General features: G+C 38.1%; 1 protein-coding gene and 1 long non-coding RNA gene across 3 annotated transcripts in view; both read left to right on the forward strand.

The window, feature by feature from the left end:
• Positions 1-13,360, forward strand: part of LOC127836362 (uncharacterized) — a 501,905-nt gene that overhangs the window by 443,017 nt on the left and 45,528 nt on the right. The window lies entirely within an intron of this gene.
• The window catches only part of LOC127836352 (tyrosine-protein kinase SRK2-like), an 82,136-nt gene that overhangs the window by 23,248 nt on the left and 45,528 nt on the right, over positions 1-13,360 (forward strand). The window lies entirely within an intron of this gene.

A 13,360-nucleotide genomic window follows, 5' to 3' on the forward strand; every position in this document is an offset into this window, starting at 1 on the left:
TTTAATGGTATTTTTAGTTTCAAGGAAGTCCCTCCTTACCGAAAATCAAGTTTAGGCGGAAAGTGTTGTCCCTGATTAGCCTGTGCGGACTGCACAGGCTTATCTGGGACGACACTTTACGCACATGCATTATGACCAGCTTTCACAGAACAAGACCGTATTATGATAACTTGTAGCGGTGGAATTTGCTTTGTCAAGTTGTTTCACATATGTCTTCTTTGACAATTTGAAGAAAAAAACAGCCATCTATTTTATATCTTGCAAACAATGTTTTCGTTGGTGGAATGACAGGTGTGCTGAGTGTGTTGAATTTTGTGACATTGTGTAGTTATGTCAGAAAATTGTCAGGTATGTAATGACAGTGATTTGATTTTAATTGCAAATATTTATATCAGTATTATTGAAGTACCTAAATAGTCCTTGCCCCTTTTCCTTTTTAATCACAATGTTTAAAAGTGGTTATCTGTTTTCCACCCCCTTGAAAAACCCATCTAATATACAGATGCAAATAATAATTCCTTTTATCTACTGATTATAGCTTCATTAAAATAATAAAGGTTGAATTAGGATTTGATTTTGAAAGGATTTTAACTGTGACATCTCTTTTTTACCTACAATACCTACATAGTTGTGGGTTTTTCCAAAATCTAAACCATTCCAGTGCTTGTCTATTCTGAAGAAGCTGAAAAGTTTTCCCATTAAAAAACATGCTTCAGACTTTTTTTGAATAATTGAAAGCTCTCCAGCCTGTATACCAACCACCTGCTTGATTGTAATAGTCTGGAGAAAATTATTGGCATGTTCAAGGCTGGTATGTTCAATTTAGCACTGGGCCAAGTAAAATGAAGCTTACGTTTCTTGGAGGCCAAATTGAAACTCTGGTTTTTCTTCACTTGCGTTTTTACCTTGTATTTGTTCATGATGATACTTTGTAGATTTTCTCACGAGTGAAATGCCATTTGTCGTCTGCAAAGACATTTTTGTCTATTTTTACTTTAAAATAATTATGATTTTTTTTTTCATTTTCAAGTCAGGACTGCATTCTGAGATAACACGCCTGTATGACTGTGTTTTTTTTTTATTTTTCAGCTCAATTCAACAGTGCAAAATGCCCATAATATCACTTTAAGCATTAGCACGATGATAATTGATATTGTTTATAATCGAATCAAATAGCAATGCCCGACAAACCACTAAAACAGGTTTGTTCGAAGAACGCGCCTATAAATACGGATACTTCTCGTGTGGCCGGTTGACTCATATGTTTAAATTTCACTTCCATTCTTCTTTTGGTTTTCTGTTTTGTATCTATAGGTTTATGACCAGCAATATGTTATAATGTAAAATAAGCCGCGAAAACTCCCCGTAACATCCCGTACTGCGTGTGATGCAGCTAAGAACTGCACAGAAAAAGACATTCGCTATCCTTGATCTCATTCATTAAACTATTTACGCCGTATATCTTTTTTAAAGATATTTCTTGTTTAATTTCCCTATGAACCGAGTCTGCATGCAAATTGAAATATGAGTATTTATGACTGTACTACTTATTCATAAACAGTGGAGTTATCCAAAGTAGCAATTGTTTTGCGCAAATCTAAAAATATTTTCATCTGTTGATAGTGAAATGGCGTGAAAGTTTGTCCTGAATGTCAACACCAAGGTGTTGGATGGAAAATTACTGTTGTTTGTTTTCTGAAAAATTATTGTCGCTCGTACTGTCTGGGAAAATAATTAATTGCCACTAATTAATTTTTAGCTTGGCTGTTTTTGGAGGAAACCCGAGGTATTTTCATTGCCAGCTCGTCGTGTCTTGCCGTCCGCAGTAGGTGTCGTGCTAAAACCTTAACATTGGCTCTTAAATCAAAGTGCTTCCACCTACAACTTTGAAACTTCATATGTAGCTGCACCTAGATGAGTTTTACACGCCACACCCATTTTTGGGTCACTAGTTCAAAGGTCAAGGTCACTGTGACCTTTAATTTTTTTTTTAAATAACAAGATTTCATTTATTCAAAACTGCACCGGCAGCCTAGCGTTGGCACCCGTTAATACCTCAGTCACAAATAGACATCGATCACCGTCCGATCAGCGGCCGACATATTTTTCCGCTCATCGGGCTGGCGACCGGCCGATGATCGCACGGAAGCCGGGCCAATTTGTAGCATCGGGCGGCGTCCGGATTAAATTTAAGTCTCACTTAAAATTTTACCCGACGTCGGTCCCGGGAAGAAATCTAGTTGAGATCGAAACAAGATCAGACGATCAACGCACGGGTATCGCCTGGCGATCGCCCGACATCGGATTCATTGAACGGGTTTCGGCAAAAGTAAAGGTATTTCCCAGAGGTATATACATCGGCCGGCGACGGTCTGATTGCCGGAGGGCCTCCGCACGATGCCCGACGGACGCCGGAAGATGCTCGTTATGATACATGTACAATGAATCCGATGTCGGGCACACGCCGGGCGATAACCGTTCGTTGATCGTCCGATCTTTTTCCGATCTCAACTCGATTCCTTCCCGGGCCCGATGTCGGATAAAACAAACTGTGATATGAAAAATTTATCAGGACGCCGCCCGATGCTACACAATGACCCGGCGATCATCGGCCGGCGCCAACTTTAACAACTTTTTTTTAATTTTGCTGATCAAGAAAAAAATCTCATGACTGGTTTATGTAGTTACATTTGTAATGTGCACCCCATTTAAGAAAAAAAGCACGAGAGCACTTATTGACAATGCTGCTTGTTGTTACACATATGAAACACCACATGAAAAAAATGCTGCCTTCTACGGGACATTATGTATAGCTTTTGTTATTTAAGGGACCTTTTAACGTTTAAAATTTTAAAATTTGACAAAAGTGAAAAAAACATTGTTTCAGATTTCAAATTTTTGTTGTAGTTATGATATTAGTGAGGAAAGCGTAATACTTAACATAAGCTCAATGCTCTAAAACATACTATACATGCATCTTTTGACGATTTAAAGACCTGAAAATTATGAAGTGTTTTCAAACGCAAAACAATTGAATAATTTGGAGAGTACTATTGTTATCATTATTTTGTGTGACTATTAGATTTACTTATCTAAATTATTGAATTCACCATTTTCAATATAAGCACAGATGGTCGAGTGGTTTGAGTGTTAGAATTTTACTCTTAGGGTCAGTGGTTCAAGCCCAGTTTAGGCTTACTTTTTTTTCTTTCTTTAACCCTATGCATGCTGGGAAATTTGTCGTCTGCTAAAATGTCGTCTGCTGAATTTCTTAAATTAGCATTTTCTTCAATTTTTTTCAAAGAATACTATCAGAATAGCAAACAGTTTGGATCCAGATAAGACGCCACGTTCTGTGGCGTCTCATCTGGATCCAAACTGTTTGCAAAGGCCTTCAAAATTCGGTTCCCGCACTGAAAGAGTTAATTTTTATTCTTGTCAGGGGTGGCAAAATCTAAAAAAACTACTTGTCCACGGACAACCATTTAGGAAATTTAACTTGTCTGTTGCTGAACTACACTTGTCTGTTAATGTTTATATAAATGATAAACGCATTTATTGATTAAATTTGTAAAATAATGTGGAAAAAATCAAAATGAGTATAATTTGCTTGTTTTAGTTAATTTTTATAGTTGTAATTTTCCGTGGTACATTCATTATAGCTGTCAAAGAAATAGGGTTGTTGTTTTTTTGTGTGTAAATGTTAATATAGTTAATTAGAATAGCAAGTATAAATGTTACTATAAACCGGCTGCGGGATACACATCCAAGAGTACTGAAAGCCCTGAAATCATAAATCATACGGTCAAATCTAATAGGAAATTTAGGGTCAGGTCTGGGGTATGGGGATACTTTTGTTTATTCAAGGAAGCCTGGTTAGTGTATGGCAGAGTTCGAGAGTTTTCTGTGTGTTTCTGAGTCAGTTGAATTTGGGCTTAAGACCAGAGCGTTTGTTGTTTGGAAGGAGATGCCATCAGAATTTCTGATCGTCGGCCACATTGTGGAGGCATCTAGAGTGTTGTGTTTATAGAAGGAATCTAAATGGGGTATGTTATTTAGCAATAATCTTTCTCGTCCAACATATGCATTATTGTAGTAATCATTCTGTATTGTTTTGTTTTTCTTGTAAAACTTGTAGTGCTTGATGTTACGGAAATAGTATGTTATTGCCATGTGATTTTGATAAGTAGTAAAATGTGGTATAATTGAAAGCTGTTATAAGGGATTAATCATAAGCATAATGATCTGAATGGATATTCTTATATCCTTGTAGATCCCATTTTTGTTGGTGTAAGAATTACGATGAAGAAAGTTGATGGAAAAGGGGATAGAAGATAGAAGTTTAATAAGACGTATGATGCATACTAGAACTAGTTGAATATTGGCCATCAGTTTCATAAAGACAACTACAAATAAATTATACAGAGAAACGCACTGACAGGAAGGAAGCATTCATATCATAGTAAACCTCAAAAAGTGTAGCTGTGATGTGTACTGTGTAGTTCCATCGGGTAACTGGAAAGAACTGGACCTGAGAACTGAATATATGTATGACGTATACAGCGGAGCACAGTTAGAACATTTGCTTTTAACATTTGACATTCGATCATCAGGGATAATCTAGACTATAATTTCTTATTTGTTTTAAATGTGCATGAGATTAGAATAGAAATTAAAGCACGAAAAATAAATAGATAAATAAACTTTGTAATCCTCTTTGCGGTATTGTGATTTGCATAGACCCCAAAATTTCAAGTCCTTTCCTTCTATCTGAGGGACATTGGTGGACTTTTGTTTACATTCAAAGTTTATAGTTAGTTGGCTCAACTATACTATCAAAAATCTTTGACAAAACTGGTAGTACGGGTGGGGTTATGCTATTCGATTATCACAGAGAAATACTGCAGTGAGGAAATAAAAGCTTGTCTGTAAATTCAAGAGAAATTTTATCTCTGTGTGCTGTGCTGTTAATACCTGGGTTGTTATCTCTAAGGGGACTTGCTACAGGTCAGTGTGAGGTCACAGGCACTGGTCAGGTCAGGCAAAGGGGAGAAACTGTTAAAAGGGGCCAGCAGGTTACTATATGAGTTAACTTTCTTGTTAAATCCCTTATTCATTGGGTTTGATTTTCACCATGTCTGATTTGGAAAATCTTTTCCAAATGGGTGAAAAGTCCGGTTTGTCCGGGGAAACTTTGCTCTCCTTTATAAGAGAAAGAGAGGAGGCAGAAAGGAAAGAAAGAGCTTATGAGCGTGAAGAGAGAAATAGAGAGAGAGAATTTAAGAAATTAGAAATGGAGAGAGAAATTGAGATGGAAAGATTACGTAGTGGGTCACAGAGAGGTGATAGTCGTACTACTAGTGAGAGTGGTACTAAGGCTAAGTTGCCAAAGTTACCCAATTTTGATGACAAGCGTGATAGCATGGATGCATATCTCAAAAGATTTGAGCGATTTGCAGAGAGTGCTGGATGGAAGAAGGAATGTTGGGGTGCAAATTTGAGTGCACTGTTGCAGGGGCGTGCCCTGGATGTGTATTCGAGACTCACAGTTGCTGAGGCTAATGATTATCAGAAACTTAAGGATGCCCTGCTAAAAAGGTTCAATCTGAACGAAGACGGTTTCAGGGAAAAGTTTCGTAGTAGTAAATGTGAATCAGGGGAGACAGCGTCTCAATTTGTAATTCGATTGGGAGATTACTTAACCAATTGGATGTGCCAGGCTGGGTCTGACGAAACCTATGAGGGTTTAAGAGATTTGATTTTACGTGAGCAATACTTGAATGGGTGCTCAAAGGGACTGCAAGTGTTCTTAAAGGAGCGTAAGTTTGCTTCAGTAACAGAGATGGCCGATTGTGCAGATCGGTATATTGAGGCCCATGAGGGCAATGGCAAAACGGGGAATGAATCTAGAGATGGTGTGAAAGGTAAGGCTTGCTTTGTTTGCAATGGACCACATTTACGTAGAGACTGCCCGAGGATAAATGGTCGGAACACCATGGGCACAAACAACCATAGGGGTAGTAACCTATCAGGCCAGTATTCAGGTAATGGTTTCAAAAGCTGGGAACCAGCAAGAGGTGGAAGAAGACCTGAAGACAAGTATGACCGAAAGGTGAGTAAATCTAGTTTGTCGGCGTGTGGCCTATCCCAAGGAAAGGTAAGTCTGTCATGTGGTCACAAATTACCTGTCATGTCGGCAGCGTGTGATGGACCTATTCGGGAAAATATGCCGGAGTGCATAGGATGGGTCAACGGAAAACAAATTCGTGTCTTGAGGGATACTGGATGTTCATCAGTGGTGGTAAAGAGGTCTCTTGTACCAAACCACAGTTTTACTGGGAAAGTTCAGAATTGTGTCTTACTTGATGGAACAGTGAGACAATTCCCCACGGCAAAAGTGTTTGTGGAAACACCTTATTATACAGGTAAGGTTATTGCCATGTGTGTTGAAAGTCCAGTATACGACTTGATATTGGGGAATATTGACGGAATCAGAGATATTGCAATTGGAGAATATACGACCATATCAGAAGAGAAGAAAGTGGATGAAACGGTGAACGAACAGGCAGCAGTTGTCACAAGAGCTCAGGCTTCAAAAGAAAAGGTAAGCAAAATCAAACCGCTAAAGGTGCCAACACAGATCAAGGGGATGAATCCACAGATGTTTCAAGAAGCACAGAAAAGTGACCCAACTCTTCAAGCTGCCCAGGAACAAGCAATGTCGGAAGAGGTAAAGCAGTGTGGAAAACTGAATACTTCTCGGTATTATGAACGCAATGGATTCTTGTACCGTGAATTTACGTCTCCAAAACATAACAAGGGAGAACCTGTTTGTCAGCTTGTTGTCCCTAAGGAATTTCGAGATGAAATCATGAAGATAGCTCATGAGAGTTTATTAGGAGGACATCTAGGAATGCAGAAAACATTGGATAAAGTACTGTCACAATTTCATTGGTCTGGGGTAATGTCAGATGTGAAACGTTTCTGTACCTCCTGTGATACCTGTCAGAGGATGACATCAAAAGGAAAAGTTTCCAAGGTTCCGTTGGGAGAAATGCCATTAATAGATACACCATTTAAACGCGTGGCTGTTGATCTGATTGGACCTATTACACCAGTTAGTGACAGAGGAAACCGGTACATATTAACGGTGGTTGACTACGCTACAAGATATCCGGAGGCGATGGCATTGAAGAACATTGAGACAGAAACCGTTGCAGAGGCATTAGTAGACATTTTCACTCGAGTTGGAGTTCCACAAGAAATGCTTAGTGACATGGGAGCACAGTTTACATCTGGACTCATGAAGGAGATAAGTAGGCTGTTGTCAATGAAACAGTTAGTGACTACACCATACCATCCCCAGTGTAACGGGTTAGTGGAAAGAATGAATGGCACGCTGAAGTCCATGATAAAGCGTATGTGTACAGAGCGACCCAAGGACTGGGACAAGTACATTTCGCCAGCCTTGTTCGCATACAGAGAAGCCCCACAGGCAAGCACAGGGTTTTCTCCATTTGAACTGCTTTACGGGAGAACAGTAAGAGGACCAATGCAAATATTAAGAGAGATGTTGACACAGGAAACCCTTAGTGCAGAGGTAAAAACTGTTTATGAATACGTTTTGGACCTAAAGGAAAGGCTAGCAGAAACAATGCAATTTGCACAAGAAGAACTGAAGAAATCTGCTGGAAAATACAAGAAACACTTCGATAAGAAAGCGAGGCAAAGAACATTTTCAGTAGGAGAGCGAGCTCTAGTTCTGTTGCCAACAAACCGAAACAAATTGCTCATGCAGTGGCAAGGGCCATATGAAATTGTAGAGAAAGTTGGTGAATCAGACTACCGACTTGACGTCAATGGTCATGTGAAGACATACCATGCCAATATGTTGAAGAAATATGTGGAGAGAATTGGCAATGAGGCTGAAACTGGTCAGGCTGGATTACTGATAAATATCGCAGCGGCCATTATTGAAGACGACAAGGAACCAAGTGGTGAGAAGGACTGTTTAAGTGAGTATGGTCGATTTAATGAAGAGATACAATGTCCTATAATAGAACAATCAGAATCTGTTGAAGATGTCAAACTTGGTGAAAACCTAGATGCCAAACAATGCGAATCTTTGCAAACATTACTTCAAGACTTCCAAGACGTGTTAACTGACATTCCTGGGAAAACCAATTTAGTAGAACACCATATTAAAACAACTACAGATGATCCAATTCGTTCAAGGCCATATCCTGTTCCACATGCTGTGAAGGAGACCATAAACAAAGAAGTTCAGGAGATGTTACGAATGGGTGTCATTGAACCATCAGATTCACCATATAGATCACCAGTCGTTATAGTGAAGAAACCAGATGGCACTAATAGATTTTGTGTGGACTTTCGCAAGTTAAATCAGGTCACAGTCTTTGATGCTGAGCCAATGCCATGTCAGGATGACATTTTTGCACGCTTATCCCACTGTCGTTACTTTTCGAGAATTGATTTGTCAAAGGGGTACTGGCAGATTCCAGTTTCCGAGGAAAGCAAAAAGTATACTAGCTTTGCAACTGACACCGGGCTATGGCAGTTTCGAAGAATGCCATTTGGACTGGCATGCGCACCCGCTGTCTTCAGCAGAATGATGAGATTGTTGCTGAAAGACCTTAGTGGAGTGGATAACTTTTTAGACGATATGTTCCTGTTCACCGAGACATGGGAGGAGCATCTTACGTTGATTGCAGAAGTCTTAGGGCGCCTGCGAAATGCTGGACTGACGGCAAAGCCTAGCAAGTGCATGTTGGCTTGTGAGAGACTTGATATCTTAGGACACCAAGTAGGGCACGGAAAAGTGGAACCAAACCCACAGAAGGTTACAGCAATAGCTCAAGCCGCAAGACCACGAACCAAGACTGAACTTCGATCCTTCTTAGGGCTGGTAGGTTATTATCGTAAGTTCATACCAAACTTTGCTGCTGTGGCTGTACCACTTACCGACCTCACCAAGAAAGGTAAACCCAATACCTTGGTTTGGGAATCACCTCATGAAAGGGCATTCAAGGAATTGAAGGAACGAGTGACGATGTCACCAATTCTCCGAATGGCAGATTTAGGTAAGCCATTTATTCTACGTACAGACGCCTCTAATGTAGGTTTAGGGGCAGTACTTCTGCAAGAACATGAGGATGGTAAGTTCCCGGTAGCATATGCTAGTCGTAAATTGCTGCAAAGGGAAAGAAATTATTCGGTGGTTGAGAAAGAATGCCTTGCAGTTGTGTGGGGAGTACAGAAATTCCACACATACTTATATGGTAAGAAGTTTCTGTTAGAAACAGACCACATGCCACTGGTCTATCTGAACAAGGCAAAGGATTCTAATGGTAGAATCATGCGTTGGGCTCTTGTTTTGCAGGCTTACCGGTTCACTGTTGTTGCTATAAAGGGAACTGAAAATGTCGGGGCTGATTATCTCAGTCGAAAATCTGGGACATGAGTCATGAACCTAGTCTTGACACAAATCCAAAAGGTTGAGACAGAAATTGGGAATTTCATCTTAAGCAGGGGGGTGTGTCAAAGAAATAGGGTTGTTTTTTTTTTGTGTGTAAATGTTAATATAGTTAATTAGAATAGCAAGTATAAATGTTACTATAAACCGGCTGCGGGATACACATCCAAGAGTACTGAAAGCCCTGAAATCATAAATCATACGGTCAAATCTAATAGGAAATTTAGGGTCAGGTCTGGGGTATGGGGATACTTTTGTTTATTCAAGGAAGCCTGGTTAGTGTATGGCAGAGTTCGAGAGTTTTCTGTGTGTTTCTGAGTCAGTTGAATTTGGGCTTAAGACCAGAGCGTTTGTTGTTTGGAAGGAGATGCCATCAGAATTTCTGATCGTCGGCCACATTGTGGAGGCATCTAGAGTGTTGTGTTTATAGAAGGAATCTAAATGGGGTATGTTATTTAGCAATAATCTTTCTCGTCCAACATATGCATTATTGTAGTAATCATTCTGTATTGTTTTGTTTTTCTTGTAAAACTTGTAGTGCTTGATGTTACGGAAATAGTATGTTATTGCCATGTGATTTTGATAAGTAGTAAAATGTGGTATAATTGAAAGCTGTTATAAGGGATTAATCATAAGCATAATGATCTGAATGGATATTCTTATATCCTTGTAGATCCCATTTTTGTTGGTGTAAGAATTACGATGAAGAAAGTTGATGGAAAAGGGGATAGAAGATAGAAGTTTAATAAGACGTATGATGCATACTAGAACTAGTTGAATATTGGCCATCAGTTTCATAAAGACAACTACAAATAAATTATACAGAGAAACGCACTGACAGGAAGGAAGCATTCATATCATAGTAAACCTCAAAAAGTGTAGCTGTGATGTGTACTGTGTAGTTCCATCGGGTAACTGGAAAGAACTGGACCTGAGAACTGAATATATGTATGACGTATACAGCGGAGCACAGTTAGAACATTTGCTTTTAACATTTGACATTCGATCATCAGGGATAATCTAGACTATAATTTCTTATTTGTTTTAAATGTGCATGAGATTAGAATAGAAATTAAAGCACGAAAAATAAATAGATAAATAAACTTTGTAATCCTCTTTGCGGTATTGTGATTTGCATAGACCCCAAAATTTCAAGTCCTTTCCTTCTATCTGAGGGACATTGGTGGACTTTTGTTTACATTCAAAGTTTATAGTTAGTTGGCTCAACTATACTATCAAAAATCTTTGACAATAGCAGTGTATTATAAACAATATAAAGACTTTCTCAAACCTTTAATCTTGCAAAGCTAGTGTTATTTAAACATGTGTTACACATAATTATTCTTTTGATGAGTGAACAAAATCATCATAAAAATTGGCATACGCATTTTGTGCAATTATCAATTGGACCAACGGTGCCCCAATTCAGATTGTTTGATCAGCCATTTCAAAATGCATGTTTATGTAAACAATAGTAGATGTTCTTTATTATTAATTTCTGCATGTTCATGTATAATTTTTTTATAAAATACAAATCAAAACTTTTGCTTGAGTATTTTAAATACTCCCGCAAAAGTCTTTGATTTTGTATTTTACTCATCAGCTAAAAAAGTCATGAGTGAAACACTCTTTATCTTAAAAAATTAGCTGGAGCTCTGATCATAATCTTAACAAATCAAACTAGTCCAATATGTGGACCTCATCAGTTCCATCTTTACCATTAAAGTCGTCTGAAATAACAAGGTACATGTAGAACATGTTTTGAATATCTAATGTTGATACTTTTATTTCTGTCTGATTGTAAAAATAAAGAAACTGGTCTGTACACTGTCTAACAGTTGGGCCGAATGTTGAAAATGCGGCATCGACCCGACTGGTTGTCCACGGACAACTTAATTGAAAAAAATCAGTTGCCCAGACAAGCAAATGTACGACTCGGGTAACTCGGACATTTGATTTCGCCACCCCTGCTTGTATTGTACTGGAGTTATTTAGTTCCAATGTTTGCATGTATCAATTAAAAACATTTAATGACAAACTTCCATACATGCCAACATCAGTGAAAAGGTCCGTTTAAATATAATTATATCACTTTTTTATTTACTTATATTTGTTCAGACATTTTGAAATGAATTGTAATTAAAATCATTCTGTACTTTAATTTCTCCATACTCAGATTTAACCTCTAGGCAGACTTGCGAGCTTCTTTGAAAAAGAAGTTTGTGGTTGAGCCAGAAACTATTATTACTATTGGCTTTTTTCATGAATTTGGGCATCAAGGATAAGCCTACTGATATAAAAAAAAAATCTCGGCGAAACATGTGCTGGTTGGAAATGGGGTTTAATTTCTTAGGTAGTAAAATATGATGTATGCCAGTAGTAATCTTGGCTGGTTTCTTTGGTTGTTCTGTGGTCTGGGGTGCTGTAGCGTATAATATAAAACACATGATGGCGCTCTAGTATGTTGCGGAAAAAAACTGATCATGTAACGGTATTGAATGAATTTATTGTATATACTGGCAGTGTTGATTGTAGATAGTTTTTACCAAAGGTATGTTAACAATGTATGCGGAAATATTTAAACAAGCTTACCCAGTTTATTAATATTTGAAAATAATATATAACTCTGTATAATACATGTAGTTAATACCAGCATGTGTATGAAAAGTATTTTTATTGAGCTATAAGGTTCCTTTTATTGTATTGTTATGTGATTACTGTGTTTAAAACTGAACATTATTAAAGATAATTTGATGGTTTACAAATAAAAGTTAGCTTGTGCAAATGTATTTACTATTGCCCATCATATTATTATATATTTTACCCTGTTGTGAATAGTGCCGACTGTGCAATTTAATTTTGATTAATAAAGAAGTTTGATTTAATATCATATTACAATATGTCAGCTGAATTACCAATTTAAAAAAAACACACAGCAAATTTGCCTTGAAATATTAATGTTTGCACAAATTCATATTAATAATTGATGCAAACACTGAATAAGACCTGCTTTTACCAAGATTGGATCAATGAGGGTCGAAACACTGGGGACCGATCCATATTCGCACAGACCTTATCAATTCCTAGTACATATTTTACAATAGGTTAATTTGCGCTTGGTAGCTTGGCGCCATTTTCAGAAAGCATTATTAGTTATCCAGTGTCAATATTATTCTTTTAAAATCAATTAGTCTCTCATTTGTTGTCCAATTTTGTTGTCAGCTTGACTGATATAACTGTCACAAGGTGGTTTGGTTTTAGACACTGCCATTCATCGGTCCATTCTTGTAAGTGGCTTGTATTTCATCCTTTATCTAGCAATTTTCAATTAACCTTTCATATACGTTCATCATGCCAAGATTTTGTGTCAAACGAAAGACCTGTATCCTTAGCATAAAGGTCAAGGTTTTAGCTAGTGGTCAAAGGTTGTATTTTTGCTTAATACAACATGTCTGTAAGCTTGGACAGTAAATGGTCATTTATCATGCAAATGTTCAACACGTGAAGAAGACAAGACCTGTATGCCAAGCTCAAAGGTCAAAGGCACAAAGTTATAGTACAGATAAAAGGTAAAAAATGGGATTAATGCATCTTGTCCCGACAGTAAATTGTACCTTCATCAGGCAAATTTACGACATCTTACCAAGTGTCCATCCCAAGGCATAATGATGAGTGCACAAGTTGAAAGGTGAAGGTCACAATAGTACTGCAGTTAGGTGTTTACTGAAGGGAACAGAACCCTGATACTTTAGGTCCCACCCCGTCCTCTCTGACCCCCACCATTCCCTTTCTAGCTCGGCTGTTTTCGGAGAAAACCCGAGGTATTGTCATAGCCAGCTTGCTGCACATGTCGTCTGGCGTTTGCCA

The sequence above is a fragment of the Dreissena polymorpha genome, chromosome 6, assembly GCF_020536995.1.
Source record: "Dreissena polymorpha isolate Duluth1 chromosome 6, UMN_Dpol_1.0, whole genome shotgun sequence".
Lineage (NCBI taxonomy): Eukaryota > Metazoa > Mollusca > Bivalvia > Myida > Dreissenidae > Dreissena > Dreissena polymorpha.